The sequence below is a fragment of the Larus michahellis genome, chromosome W (genome assembly GCF_964199755.1).
Source record: "Larus michahellis chromosome W, bLarMic1.1, whole genome shotgun sequence".
NCBI lineage: Eukaryota > Metazoa > Chordata > Aves > Charadriiformes > Laridae > Larus > Larus michahellis.
Genome location: NC_133929.1, coordinates 8,526,854 through 8,542,199, shown reverse-complemented (window position 1 = coordinate 8,542,199; position 15,346 = coordinate 8,526,854). Strand labels below are relative to the sequence as shown.

The following is a 15,346-nucleotide window of genomic DNA, read 5'->3' as shown; positions in this document are numbered from 1 at the left end:
CACACTTATGTGAGTTAGCTCCCATAAAACCCTGTTTAAATCTTATGGGGTATTATCTGTGTCCAAGCTCCAACTCCGGGAGAACATATTGCAATGCTCCCAACCAGTATTATTGTGCGTACTGGGGATGTGAAACGATCGCCTCAAATTGGAACCCAGTAGCAGGGCCGGATAAATACTTGACAGTTCAATGGGGCCCTCAGGGATGCAGGCCCCCACAGCGTGATCGATCTGGGGGAATTATCAATCTCGGAAATTGCATCCATCTAGAATTAACTGTACAACAACCTCTTGATGAGGGGTGGCTTCTGGGAAAAACATGGGGAATACGGTATTGGGAACCTGGAAGCGATAGAGGGGGGCTCATATACATAAAGAAAGAAATAGTCCCTAATGACCCTGATCTGGTGGGACCGAATGAAGTACTAGCGGGAGAAATATCCCTCTCGTCAGATGAGGAGATACCTAATGGAACAGATACTGGGACTACTACAACAACAGCAACACATATTAACACCCAGGAACCTAGGGGCAATTCTCTTTGGAAATTGGTGCAAGCCAGTTATCAAGTATTGAATGCTACCTATCCAAACTTGACAGAGCATTGCTGGCTGTGCTATCACATTCGGCCACCTTTTTATGAGGCAATTGGGGTAACTGCTAACCCTAAACGAATCAATGGGTCAAACCCCTCACAATGTCTGTGGAAAAAGGAAATCAGTCAGAGCCAGGGAATTACATTGGCTCAAGTAACCGGGCAGGGGAGGTGCATTGGGAATGTGCCCCACAATAAGAAGCACTTGTGTAAAACCATGATCCCCTCAAATAGGAAACCACCAGCTGACTGGTTATTACCAGCAAAGAATACCAAATGGGTCTGCTCCTCCATTGGAGTAACTCCTTGCTTATCGCTGAAATTATTCAATGAAAACCAGGATTATTGTATCCAAGTGTTAATAGTTCCTAAGATTATATATCACCCAGAGGAATTTGCCTATGAATATCAAACAGTCCCAAGACATCATTTGAATAAACGAGAACCCTTTACAGCCCTAACAGTGGCTACGCTGGTAGCTTTAGGTGTAGCTGGAGTCGGTACAGGGACAGCCTCCTTAATTCAACAAAATCAACAATTCAATTCCCTTAGAGCAGCTGTAGATGAAGACCTCGAAAAAGTAGAGAAATCTATTAGTGCTTTAGAGGCCTCCCTGAGATCCTTATCAGAAGTAGCATTACAAAACCGTCGAGGATTGGACTTATTGTTTGCACAGCAAGGGGGGTTGTGTGTTGCTCTGGATGAGGAATGCTGCGTATATGCAGACCACACTGGAGTAGTTAGAGACACCATGACAAAACTACGAGAAGGATTAGAAAAAAGAAAGAAAGAAAGAGAAGCACAGCAAAGTTGGTATGAATCCTGGTTCAATTATTCCCCATGGATGACTACGCTATTGTCTACCATTGCGGGACCTATGATACTATTAATTTTGGGATTAACATTTGGCCCTTGTATATTGAACAAAGTAATTGAAATTGTAAAGGGCAGACTGGAAGCTGCCCATTTAATGCTTCTCAGGGCTAAATACGAGTCATTAGATAAGGAACCAGCAATAGAAGAAACATTAGCTTTAAGTCACGCTGAACTCCAAAGATTTGATGAACAAAATGGTTAATAAAAAAAAAAAAAAAAAAAAAAGGGGGGGAATTGTAATAAATAGAATCATGTTTGTTAATCAAATCAGGCTTTCTTAAAGGCTGGTGAAAAATTACACTGTTTCGACTCTTCACATACTTAAATCGCAGGCATCCAGCGTGCTATCTGGTGCACTTTGATACCTCAAGGCCTAAATCACAGGCATCTGGTGTGTTTTAACACTTCAAAGGGAAGAGCTAAGTTGTGAGATAAGCTGAAAAGAGTCTCCCCAAGGACACTGATAAAGATGAGGAGCCTTCAGCCCCACGACCATCAGGAGGCGGGACAAGACCGACCCCCTAGCAACACGTCGCTCAGACACAGAATATACCAGGATTGACACATATACGGGAACCAGAAGAGTATATAATCAGCTACTTTCGGGAAGTGGGTGTGCGCCGTTGGCGGAGCAAAGACTCCCCGGCCGCCCAGCGCTGTTTTGCTTGCTGCCGCTTGCTTAATAAACTAATTTGATTAATTGGACTGGTTCCTGTCAATTATTGGGCCTCAATCTATAACAGTAGCCTATTCTAACTCAGTCTTCTAGTAACTAAACTGTCTTGTTTCATTACAGCACCACTGTGTTTTGTACAAACCATAGGAACACTTTCTGCAAGAACTTGCACCTTAATTGCACACTGTACTATTAAAAGTCCAAGCAACTGCAGAAACGTACTATGTGTATGTCCTCAGAATAAAGTATTTTGTAGACCCATACATTCTCTAGATACTGCTAAAGTCCAATCCCATTGCTGGTTCCCTTACAGTGGTATATCCCTGCAGAATTCATCATGAAAAACCAACTTTTTTGTTAAGAGCTCAGAACTGCTCAAAACACTGATGCCGTTCCGGAGTGTGTGTATGGGGGGGTGTGGCATAAGACTTAAGGAGAATGGCCATATTCATGCTGTTATCTGCTTTGAATTGCATCACATTAAAAGCTGACTTCCCTCCATTGCTAAAGCAAGGGGAGGGAGACTCCAAATTGATGGTAGACAAGCAAGGTGTTCCCTGTCTGTTCTGCACAACAGTGACAAAATGCATATGCTGCCGCCAGATCTTCACATTCGGACAGACCTGCATATAGTCCAGTTCAGGCATGATAAAGGAACAGCCATAAAAATGGCAGAAAAAGTGAAGCTATGGTATTTTCATCCAAAAGCACTCAAAACTCAAACCTGCCCCACAGTCTAGGATAGTAAAGGAAAACTTTGCAGATTGCCTGTGTATCATAGGGATCTAAAAAGATAAGACCTTTCTTGAAGCATTTTATAGTGAGACACTATAAATCAATGAGGCTGCCAGAAAACCTTTCCAGACAGGTGACACACAAGTTTTGCTTCTAATTGCAGTCTCAGGTCACATATTGCAAACTTCCTTTTGATGTGACCAAGCCCAAACACATAATGGAGCACGGGTTTACTCCATGTGCATCACCTGTCTACTCACGTGGATACTCCAAAAAGAGGCTATCTATGACTGGTATTGCTGGCTTAACACACTTGATCTATTAAAGAAATTAGTCTAGCAGCCATGATGGCCTCTTTTCAAGAATTAAACACAAGCTAGCCCAGTAAGTGTCTGAAGATCAATTAGATACACCTGTACAAACATTAAGTCCTATGTGTTGTTTGATTAGATTATGGGAAGTGTAATCTAATTAGCTGTTGTTGCTTATCTTTGCACTTTCTTTTTACATTTCAAAATAGTAGGTTTACCTAACAGATTTCCTCAAACCTACTAATATCACTAAACAACACATGAAACTGTTATTTTATTACCTGCCACGCCCTGTTTAGCATATTTGGGGGCAGGTATAAACAAGAATGGAAATAAGTAGAAGCTGCACCTTCAAACAGTGCAAGAATAAAGCAAAACCTCAAGGAGATAGTTAAACCAGATCTTTTATTTACAAAGTCTGAAAACTAGCAAATTTGAGGCAGCGTTTGTTAAAAAAGGTTCATTTCAAGACAGGAATGAGGAGTCCTTTTGCTGTGAAGTAGAAAATATTATGACATGAGCAAAGAAGAATTTAACTGCTATAAGTAATGTGGTTTTATCATAGAATCAGAATGACTTAGGTTGCAAGGGATCTCTAGTACCACCCTCCTGCTCAAAAGCATATCCAATTAGATATCCAGGCCTCCACTCCATAAGGAGAATTATAATATCTACTTTCAAAGATGAAGCGATTGCTATGAAACATAACTGGAACACACATGCAAAGAAAGACTGGGTTGGTCAAAGTGAAACAATCTGCATTGTTTATAATTAATCAAGTGTGTTGGGCTCAAATTGACTGAAAGCTTTAGTCTGGCTTTAAAAAGTCTCAGCTGTAACTACTTATTAATAAAGCTGCAACTTACTGCTGCGGTTGGAACACGGGCTCAGGAGTGGCAAAGGGGTGCCAAGAACTATTTTTTTCTTTCCTGAAAGGGAAGTTTCAACAGTTTGAAAGTGACAGCATTAAGGTTTGCTGCAGCATACACTTATGTAGTCAACTGAAACTGCCGATCAAGTGCACTATCTATGATTCACTGGCTTTCTCCTAAAGTCTCAGGAAATATACAATGTCCAGCAATAAGTGCACTTAGCAAATTTAGTAATGTTAAATGACAAGCAATGTCATATGTATTAAGAGTTCCTGATGATATTAGTGCTAAAATAATGGAACGTGTAAGACATACCTAACCTTAGTTTTCCTCCTTGAAAGAGCATATTTGATTCAATTTTAAAGAAACTTTTGTTATTTCCATTAAAGGACTAATAACTTGAGCAATCCATCTAATCTTCCCCTGAAAACACAGCTTCTCTACAACATCTACAAGTTTCATTATCAGCATCGTAACGTACATCAGGGCAAGTAGTACATATCAGCTGAGCAGCCCCAGCTATACTTGCTTACTCAAACCAGCAATTTTAAGGTAATACACAAATCATAGAATGGTTTGGGTTGGAAGGGACCTTAAAGATCATCTAGTTCCAACCCCCCTGCCATGGGCAGGGAAACCTCCCACTAGATCAGGTTGCTCAGAGCCCCATCCAGCCTGGCCTTAAAAACTTCCAGGGATGGGGCTTCCACCACCTCTCTGGGCAACCTGTTCCAGCGTCTCAACACCCTCATGGTGAAGAACTTCTTCCTAACGTCCAATCTGAATCGTCCCATCTCTAGTTTTAATTCATTCCTTCTAGTCCTACCATTATCCGACATCCTAAAAAGTCCCTCACCAGCTTTCCTGTAGGCCCCCTTAAGATACTGGTAGGCCACTATAAGGTCTCCTCGGAGCCTTCTTTTCCCCAGACTGAACAATCCCAACTCTCTCACTCTGTCCTCATAGGAGAGGTGCTCCAGCCCTCTGATCATCCTTGTGGCCCTTCTCTGGACACGTTCCAGCATATCCATATCTCTCTTGTAGTAGGGGCTCCAGAACTGGACACAGTACTCCAGGTGGGGTCTCACCAGAGCAGAGTAGAGGGGGAGAATCACCTCCCTCGACCTGCTGGCCACGCTTCTCCCGATGCAGCCCAGGATACGATTGGCTTTCTAGGCTGCTAGTGCACACTGACGGCTCATGTTGAGCCTCTCGTCCACCAGCGCCCCCAAGTCCTTTTCTTCAGGGCTGCTCTCAAGCCAGTCACTGCCCAGCCTATATCGGTGCTTGGGATTGCCCCGTCCCAGATGGAGGACCTTGCACTTGGCCTTGTTGAACTTCATGAGGTTGGCATGGGCCCACCTCTCCAGCCTGTCAAGGTCCCTCTGGATGGCATCTCTTCCCTGCAGCGTGTCAGATGCCCCACACAGCTTGGTGTCATCAGCAAACTTGCTGAGGGTGCACTCTATGCCACTGTCCATGTCGCTGACGAAGATGTTAAACAAGACCGGTCCCAGTACTGATCCTTGAGGGACTCCACTTGTCACTGGCCTCCACTTGGGCATGGACCCATTGACAGCCACTCTTTGGGTGCGGCCATCAAGCCAGTTCTTTATCCACTGAATTGTCCATCCATCAAACCCATATTTTATCAGCTTGGAGACCAGGATGTCATGCGGGACAGTGTCAAAGGCTTTGCTCAGGTCCAGGTAAATGACGTCAGTTGCTCTCCCCTTGTCTATTGATGTTGTGACCTTCTCATAGAAGGCCACCAGGTTTGTCAGGCATGATTTGCCCTTGGTGAAGCCGTGTTGATTGTACCAAATCACCTCTTCGTTATTCTTCTGCCTCAGCAGCACCTCCAGGAGGATCTGCTCCATAATCTTACCAGGCACGGAGGTGAGACTGACTGGCCTATAGTTCCCTGGTTCATCCTTCTTTCCCTTTTTGAAAATGGGGATTATGTTTCCCCTTTTCCAGTCAGTGGGGACCTCACCAGACTGCCATGACTTTTGGAATATAATAGAGAGTGGTTCAGCAACCTCATCGGCCAGTTCCCTCAGTACCCATGGGTGTATCCCATCGGGTCCCATGGACTTGTTCACTTTCAGGTTCATCAGATGGTCACGAACCTGATCTTCACTTACAATGGGCAGTTCTTTCCAACCCCTGCCATTGTCTTCTGTGACTCCGGGAGTGTGGCTGGAGCCCTTGCCAGTGAAGACTGAGGAAAAGAAGTCATTGAGAACCTCGGCCTTCTCCATATCACTTGTCACCAGCTCCCCCATTTCCTTTCTGAGGGGGCCCACACCCTCCCTAGTCTTCCTCTTACCATTAATGTACCTATAGAAATTTTTGCTCTTTCCCTTGATCTCCTTGGCTAGATTTAATTCTAACTGAGCTTTAGCTTTTCTCAACAGGTCTCTTGCTGTTCGGACAGCTTAAATCCCCACAAGTGCCTACAAGAAAGCTGGAGAGGGACTTTTTACAAGGGCATGTAGTGATAGGACGAGGGGCAATGGCTTCAAACTGAAAGAGGGTAGATTTAGATTAGATATTAGGAAGAAATTCTTCACTGTGAGGGTGGTGAGGCACTGGAACAGGTTGCCCAGGGAAGCTGTGGATGCCCCATCCCTGGAAGTGTTCAAGGCCAGGTTGGACGGGGCTTTGAGCAACCAGGTCTAGTGGGAGGTGTCCCTGCCCGTGGCAGGGGGGTTGGAACTAGATGATCTTTTAAGGTCCCTTCCAATCTAAACCATTCTATGATTCTATGATTACCAGGGGGAAGAAATATGGACACCCCTCTCTCCATTCCCCTCCCCCCAACCCCTCTCTCCATTCCCCTCCCCCCAAACCCCAACATATTCTAATGCCCATGTTCACACCAATCAATATATCTGACATTTAAATATTAGGAGTTAAATATTAAACCTTTCTTCCTCCCCTCCCATTTAAAACAGATATGTTCAAGACACCAGAATTTTGATTCCTCTGAAGTCCATTCACCTAGATGACAATAAAGAGACAGCAAATGCATATTTTCAAGCTTTATTTGTTTTCAGAAAGAAAAAAAAATCTTCTTATTCTTCTACAACAGAGATTATATTAGGAGAATTACCTTCAAAGCTTCCAATAAAGGCAAGTGGACATTGAATTAAACAAGCAGACGTCCCAAGTCTTATTGTTCTGTTTTTAAAAGAATTCCCCTTTTCAGTCTCCCTCAGGTTTTTAGAGTCACGTTAGCTCCTGCAGCTATTCTCTTTTTTGGGAGGGGAATGGGGGTGTGTGATAAAAGAACCAAAAAGCCACAAAGGACTTTGAACATTACCTCTGTTGAATGTTACTGAATATATATTATTGCTACTAGTGAACCCCACCCATGCAGCACCTACTCCCTATGGCTAGGGTCTGTTAATATCAACTCAATGAGTTTAACTCTAATGAAAGCTCACTGAAGAAAATCCACCCTTTACAAAGCCTTTATAGAAAAAAAAAGGGACTGCATTTGGTAGATAAGGCAGAGTATCCAAGATTTTTCTATTAAACTGCTAACGCACAGTACTGTTTGAGCTGATGAGTAATACTTCTGATTCAGCAAGTGCCAACTTTTAACTGTTTAACCACTCACTACTGCAGCTCTGTACTTTCTGTTCTTGATCCAAAGAACAGCGCTTACCCTGATTTGAAGAGGCACTTACCATTAAAGTCAAGCTTGACACAGGTGTCTCGATGAACGATATTGTTTTCAGGGAGACCGTGCAAAAACATGCTGCCACTCTGCTGCAGAGAGCTTGACTCCTAGAGCTACCATGTATCATTCTGCCAGTTACAAGCACGTTACAAGCACTGACATTCCCTTTATTTCTATGAAATGAAAGTATACACTATCAAAACTATCTACCACAATTGTTTTCACAAAGTGAATTAATAACACCTTTGAGTTTACAACTAGAATCCCACTTATTTATAGAAATGAGACTGGTTATTTACTGCATGGCCAGCTGCATGTTGAGTCTGGTAGCTTAGTTCTGGTCTCCTCAAGACTCAGCATTAGACTTGTCACCAAGTTTACTTCAGCCATGTACATCGCCTTTCATTAAACAGCATTACAAAAATATTGATTGATACACTCTTAACAGCAGTAGTGTCACAAACCTTTCATGCTATCTGATATTTAGTTAGCACTTTTCAAAGTGTGTTTTGTTTTGTTTTGTGTTCCCCCTCTGCTCCCATGGTATTGCACGCACAAGGCAATGCTCTGCTTATTTGCATTTTGGCCTGTAATTTTTAGGCATTCCAGAACACCCTGGGTCACCAATCTTGCTATACAGTGACCAAAAAGTTACTTGAACCCTCTAAATACATTTGAATCTTCAGTCAATTCATATATTTAGCTAATTCAAGGGAAAGACAGGAGCAAAGTATCTTAAGTTCACTACTGTTTGGGGTTTGAAAGGAGAGTTCAAGACCTCTACTGAGATTATGAAGACTACCTGTTAATGCTCTGACTAGATGGAGGAGAAAACTTTTTAATTAGGAACATATGGCAGACAATGATCACAGCTTTCATGGATACAAAGATTTAAGATTATCTTAAATCCACGTATGTATACCACTTCAGACTCAGATAAGCAGCTCCCAACAGAATAACAAGCAAATTCAGCTATCAACCAAGTTACCGCTAAATGATCTAGGCCTTTCCTCAGCCAGCCAGTCTCCATTCTGACCATTCTTTAGAAAGTACTAGATCAACAAGCACAATCTAAAGGAACTGAACCCAACCCAAGCAGCACAAAGAATTATTTCTGGAAAGAAACCAAAATCCAAGACAGCAGAGCTGGAAAGACTGAAGATAATAGAAGAGCAGAAAAAACTTAACACTTCTGTACACTGGAGAAAAATTAAGTTCAAGGTTTACTCGGTTATAGGAAATATTATACTGCACAAGTACAGGACAGGTAACAATTTGCAGATAGTTCTAGACATTGGGGTTGGACTAGATGATCTCCAGAGGTCCCTTCCAATCCTTATCATTCTGTGATTCTGTGAATCAGATTTCGTGGTTCTCAAGCTGAATAAAAAAAACCATCATGGTGTTGCAACATAGGGTAGTTGTCCTGGTTTGAATGACAGAGGACTAATTTCTCATCTAATGCTGGGGAAAACTGCACTTTTAGAAGACTCTAGTGTCTGAATTTGTGAAAATATTTACTTTATAGCCAGCTAGGCTATGTGGGATTCAAGGTCTCAGTGTTTTCAAGCCTTGCCAGGTGCAGGGAGGAGGAGTGAAGCCTGGGCACTTGACCCAGGCTGGCCAACAGGATTATTTCATACCATGAACATCACATTCAATATCAATTAGCAAGTTTGCTGCATAGTTTCTCTCTCCCTTGATGGCGGCGGTCCAGAGAACTTCTTGTCCCGGTGCTAGACCCCTGAGGCCTTCCCTTCCTCCCAAAGCCACAGCGCTCGCAGTGTCCGACATTTGTTGTCCACTGCTGAGAGTGCACAGCTTCCTACTGATAGAATTGGCTGAGTATGATCCTTGTATATTTTATATTGGTGTCAGGATCAGTACTGGTTCTTTAGTATTATTAATGTTAATTATTCAGTCTTATTCTATTAAATCTGTTTATATTTCAACCCTTGTGTTTCCTTGTTTTTTCCCTCATTCCCCTTCCCGGGTGGGGAGGGGTCATCGGGTGATAGAATAATTGTCTAAACAACAATAAATTGTTGTGGGTTCCTCAAAGCATAACAGTAGTCTACAAGATCCACAAAATAATCCTGCATTCTATTCAACATCTGTAAGATCCTCTGTAGGAATACAGAGTTCAACTTTGGTGCTGTACCTCAAAGAAAGATGAAGACTGAGTTTGGAGGAGAGCCATACAAGGTATCAGAGTTGTAAAATACATCCACATGAACAACATTTAAGGAATGAGGAGCTGTTCAGTCTAACAGAAAAGTCAAGAAATCTTAAGTGGTGCAAAGATGAAGGGAATAATCTCTCCAGACTGACCGTGAATAAGAGTACTCTATAAAGGAAAACTCAGATTAGATGAGGACAGAAGAAGAAATAACAGCAGAAACAGGCTAAAATGATTCCACAACCCCTCACTGTTACAACACTTACCAGTCTAACTTATAATAAAACATGGCATCTAATAAGGATGACTTGAGCTCACAGGATATTATGTGAAGAACTAGGATGAGCTTTACAACCCTTCAGGAGGGCCCTTCAGTTTATTTCTCCCCCGATACCTATACTAGTCAGAGCAAAAAGGAAAAGCCAGTATTCACAAAGGACCAATGAACTTTAGAAACTAGACAAGGTGCTTAGATTTGAGACAGCTACATCCTTCTCCTGTGTATTTCCTACTTTAGTCTGATATTCAAGCCAAAAATCCAATAAATAAGCTTATTACTGCACAAGAACTTAAGTCAATACGCAACAGTGACAGAACAGCAACAAGAGCAGATCTAAGTTCCTGCATAAGCTTGAGCAACAATTCAGTTTTCTAGTTTCAAACTAGTACACGTTGTTTTTGCAACACCTTTAAGCATATATCCCTACCACTCATCAGTGACTTGCCTACAAGTCTGTTAAACAGGTAACCGAACTTTTTACAGCTTAACAAAGATATCTGAATGCTGTTCTCCAGTCTCCTGTCAGGCAAGTTGCACTGCTGCTGCAAGTCAGTGCCTCACAACACAACTGTGAGAGTGAGGCACTAGCTTCTGGAGCAGTATATTAACCCTCATGTTTTTACTGTTTATGAAAACACCCACCAAGCTTAGCTAGATTTAACAAACTACATATGCTTCAAGTGACCAGCAAGAGATTACATACAGATCGCTAATATACAAGTACTTTAGGAATATTTTACTCTTATCACCAGATTGTTATTCTTTTATTTGTAATTCAGACTTTTCCCCTTTTATCATCACAAACGCTCAAACAGCAAAACACCTATTACATAAGCTGAAAAACACAAGTAACCACACCAAGAATTAGTCTGTAAACCTGGATATTTTAACATGCAAAGCAAACTGCATTCTAACAACACTGAAAGACACCATGATCTACATAATTTAGCTGGCTTTTCCTTCTATACCAACATTTATCTTCTCTTTCACAAGGTCTTTTACAAGTACAGTTATTTTAAAGCCTCTTTAAAATACCAACATATTGTACTTGCATACAAGACAGTTCACTCCAGTATCTTGCATCCTGTATGAATATAAGCTATATTAGTACTAGCTGTTAAAGTCATCACAGAAACTAATAAGGTATTCAATACAATCCAAACTGTCAGCATTAAAAAAAAAAGTGGACTTCGTTGATGTGCTGCAGAGCATCAGACAACAGAACATGGCAACCCAAATCAATCTGATAGGAAACAGTTGCTAACACCAAAACTACTCAAGAAACTTGTTCCAACACTTAGGCCACCAATGTCAGAGAAAAAGGAGGCCTCATCATCACTCTCCTACAATCCTCACTAAGAACTTGAGAAATAAAAACAAGGTTAAACAATATTTACATACTCCCATAACTCCTTTGCTTTCCTCTGTCTGCACTGTTGCTTCTGCTCAGACCAGTCTTATTTGTGAACTGTTATGGGGGGGGAGTAGGAACAGAGGAACTGGTGTTAGGATGAAATGCCAAAAACAACAAAAAAAAAAACAGATTAGGGGACCACATTTTTTCCCCTCTTCAGACCTCAGCAACCACTGCTGAGGAAGCAAATCATTAAAAAAAATATAAAAAATAATCACACATTACTGAAATACCTGAATTCCAGGAGAGGAAGTAGTATAGAATAGAATAGTTCAGTTGGAAGGGACCTATGCTATACTGTGTTTAATGCACCCCAGAATGCGGTTTTCACTCTAGGCTGCCAGGGCACACTGCCGACTCATATTGAGCCTGCTGCTAACCAGCACCCCCAGATCCCTTTCTGCAGGGCTGCTCTTCAGCTACTCCTCTCCCAATTTATACTTGTGCCTGGCGTTACTCCGTCCCAGGTGCAGAATTCGGCATTTGTTCTTGTTAAATTTCATGCTATTGACAATTGCACAATGCTCCAATCTCGATAGATCCCTCTGCGAGGCCTCTCACTCATTGAGAGTCAATAGCACTTCCCAGTTTAGTATCCTCAGCAAACTTGCTAATGGAGCATTCAACTCCCGCATCCAGATAAATATATTGAACAGAACTGGCCCTAGAATTGAGCCATGAGGAACACCGCTGGTGACCGGTCACCAGCCAGATGTAACCCCATTCACTACAACCCTTTGAGCCCTGCTGTTCAGCCAGTTCTTCACCCAGCACACCTGCTCATGTCGTGGTTTAACCCCAGCCAGCAACCAAGCACCAGACAGCCGCTCGCTCACTCCCCCCTGGTGGGATGGGGGAGAAAATCAGAAAACACACATCCACTACCTTCCATTCATCAACTAGGCAGGTGACCTTATCATAGAAGGGCATCAAATTAGTTAAACAGGACTTTCCCTTTGTGAACCCATGTTGACTGTGCTTGATGATTGAATTATCCTTTAAATGCCTTTCAACAGCACCCAGTATGATCTTCTCCATAATTTTTCCAGGAACTGAGGTTAGACTAACAGATCTGTAGTTTTCTGGGTCTTCCCTCACACCCTCCTTGTAAATTGAAATAACATTGGCTAACTTCCAGTCAGCAGGAAAGTAGTGGAAGGTAACTTCTTGTCACACTACTACATCATACTACTCCACAGGTAGCATTTTACCTCATGTCCTTCATACTGTTTACCCTGAAGCTGATTTGTATTACCAATTGATTTAAGCAATCTGACATTAGCTCAACCTTTTAGAATTGGAAGAATTAAAATGGTTTGAGGGGGCTCCTTTAAGAGTACTCTGTGGTGTTTGGGGGGTTTTGGAGTTTGTTTGTTTGTGTTGTGTTTTTTAAACATATATTTAAGATGCTTCTCTAGTGCATAACACTATGGTGCTCTCTTTTTAGCCACTGGGAGTTATGCTTTTGTATGGTGTTGCTCTCATGTTTGACTAGCAAAAGCCCACATCTACCCCTTGTCCTCTTTTCAGATACATACCTACTACCTTTTCTGCTTCAACATCTGTGGTGGTGTGCTCTCCCCTTTTTCCCCTCCCCCAGCTCCTGCTCAAGCCATGGCCATCAGTGGGAGTTGTTATGAGTTGCACCTAGACTTTGGGGGAAGGCTGGCAACATAACCAAAACACCGTCTGGAGTGGGGACCTAGGTATCTTGTTCCCATGAGAATATGACCATAGGTCAATTATCTTACTCCATAAATAGTGGACAGCCCAAGAGCCCTTTGAGCTCTCCTGCACGGCAGCGGGCTGCACGACAGGATCTCCCCTTGAGTGGGGACGCTCGCTTAAGGTTCTTCTCCTCGAGGTTGAGAGATTCCTTGCTGCAACAGATTCTCGGTAAGTGACTAATAGCATGCTAAACTCTGAAATCTTAGCTGAGTGATATAAAGGATTGATTGTGCATATATAATCCTTTAGACATAAACCGGTGACCAAGTCTGGGACTAGGATTGGATCCAGCCACGCCTAGACTCCTCTCCAAGAAGGAGTTTAGAAAGCAAGGGGGTCCTTTCTGAACCTCGGGACTCAACGGGAGGGTCTCCCTGACAGCTTGTCTGACCCTGGCCTCTATGCAGTAAATAATCAAGTGTACCCTGGCATTGAATCTCGTAAAACACTGTCGCATTCACTACTAACTTTGTTAAATCACTGTTTTATGTTAATAAACATTTCACTACTTCTCTCTTACAGGTGAAGTTAATCACTCCGCAGTTACTGTTAGCAGTAATATTTTTTTCAGTGCCTAACAGCACATTCAATACCTCCTTCAGAACAGTACTTTGACAAGAGAAAACACAACATGCAGATGACCTTAGAAGTGAAATTAATGACTCTCTTAATATTTTGTGCATAAGGTAACAGTCAATTTATTTTTTTTAGGTTAGGGGGAACCTCACACACATTTTACATGGTTAACAAGCAATGAAAATTTCAAGTTGATAATTTTTTTTCACAAAAATATTCTAAAGCACCCTTATTAATTGCAGTTGAAATTGGGCTGTTTAAAGTTTGCTCTACAGTATTCTAAATGAATCTATGGGCTAGGATCCACATTCAGAAAAGAATCTTTTCAAAACTAATGTCCCAATTCTAGTTTACTTGTTTGGAAATGTATCAGTGTTTAACAAAGAAAGTAAATCAACTGTTTTAATACTTATGCCTAAATTTGACATTAGTAGCCTGCCAAATCCAACTTTTTGGTTCTTCACCATCTTAACTAGATCCATACTTAAAGCAATACAAAAAAATGGGATGTAAAGTGTCCTGGTTTGAGGTAAAACAGAACCAATTTTCTGACTTGTAATTTTACTTTTTAGCTGGGCCTCTTCTAACTGACTGAACTCTGAAATTAACAGCATATTGTTCAGACACTGTTCACTCTCAGAGTGACAAGACCTGATTATACCAAGGAATGGTATGCACAGAGGCTCTTGCTTAGACTTATTGCTATGACGACCAAGGTCAGCTAATTTCGCTGTTTTGCCCTGTTAGAGGGTTGGAAGCGGAGAAGCATAGAGGGGTCCCACCTGCAGAGAGGAGCAGATGGGACAGGTGACCCAAAACTGACCAACAGGGTATTCCATCCCATATGCATCACGCTCAGTATAAAAGCTGAGGGATCAAAGGGGCAAGGCTGCTCTGGCTCGTTTTTTCTTCAATGTCCAACGTCTGAGGAGGACCCTGTCTGTCCGTCTGCCTTTGATCCCGATCTGAGCATTCCTGACTCTAGTTCAGGAATTCAGCTCCTGTCCATCGCTGACTCCAGTCTGGGACTTTCCCTGTGCCTGCTGGTGATGCGATCGTCATCCTGGGAGCTGGATACGGTTTTGTATATATTGTATACTCTTTTTTTCTTTAATTTTTATTATTCTATTATTGTTTACTATTTTCTTATTTATTATTATTTTCATTAAAGTAGTTTAGTTCTTTTTATAAACTCATAAATCTCCTTATCTCTTCCTCTCCTCTCTGAGGAGAGAGGGGGGGAAGGGCCATCTGTCATTGCGCTTGGCCAATCTGGCCAAACCCACAACATAAAGTGTCCTACCGAGTTTGTTTTGACAATTGATAATTTTCTAAAAACCCCAAGTTACACTATATTAAGAATCTCACAAAATTAGAATTGCTTACAAGCTAAACTATCTTTGACCTGATGAG

General features: G+C 42.0%; 1 protein-coding gene across 10 annotated transcripts in view; it reads right to left on the bottom strand.

The window, feature by feature from the left end:
* Positions 1–15,346, bottom strand: part of LOC141735420 (ceramide transfer protein-like) — a 123,239-nt gene that overhangs the window by 70,795 nt on the left and 37,098 nt on the right. The gene's annotated exons all lie outside the window — the stretch shown is intronic.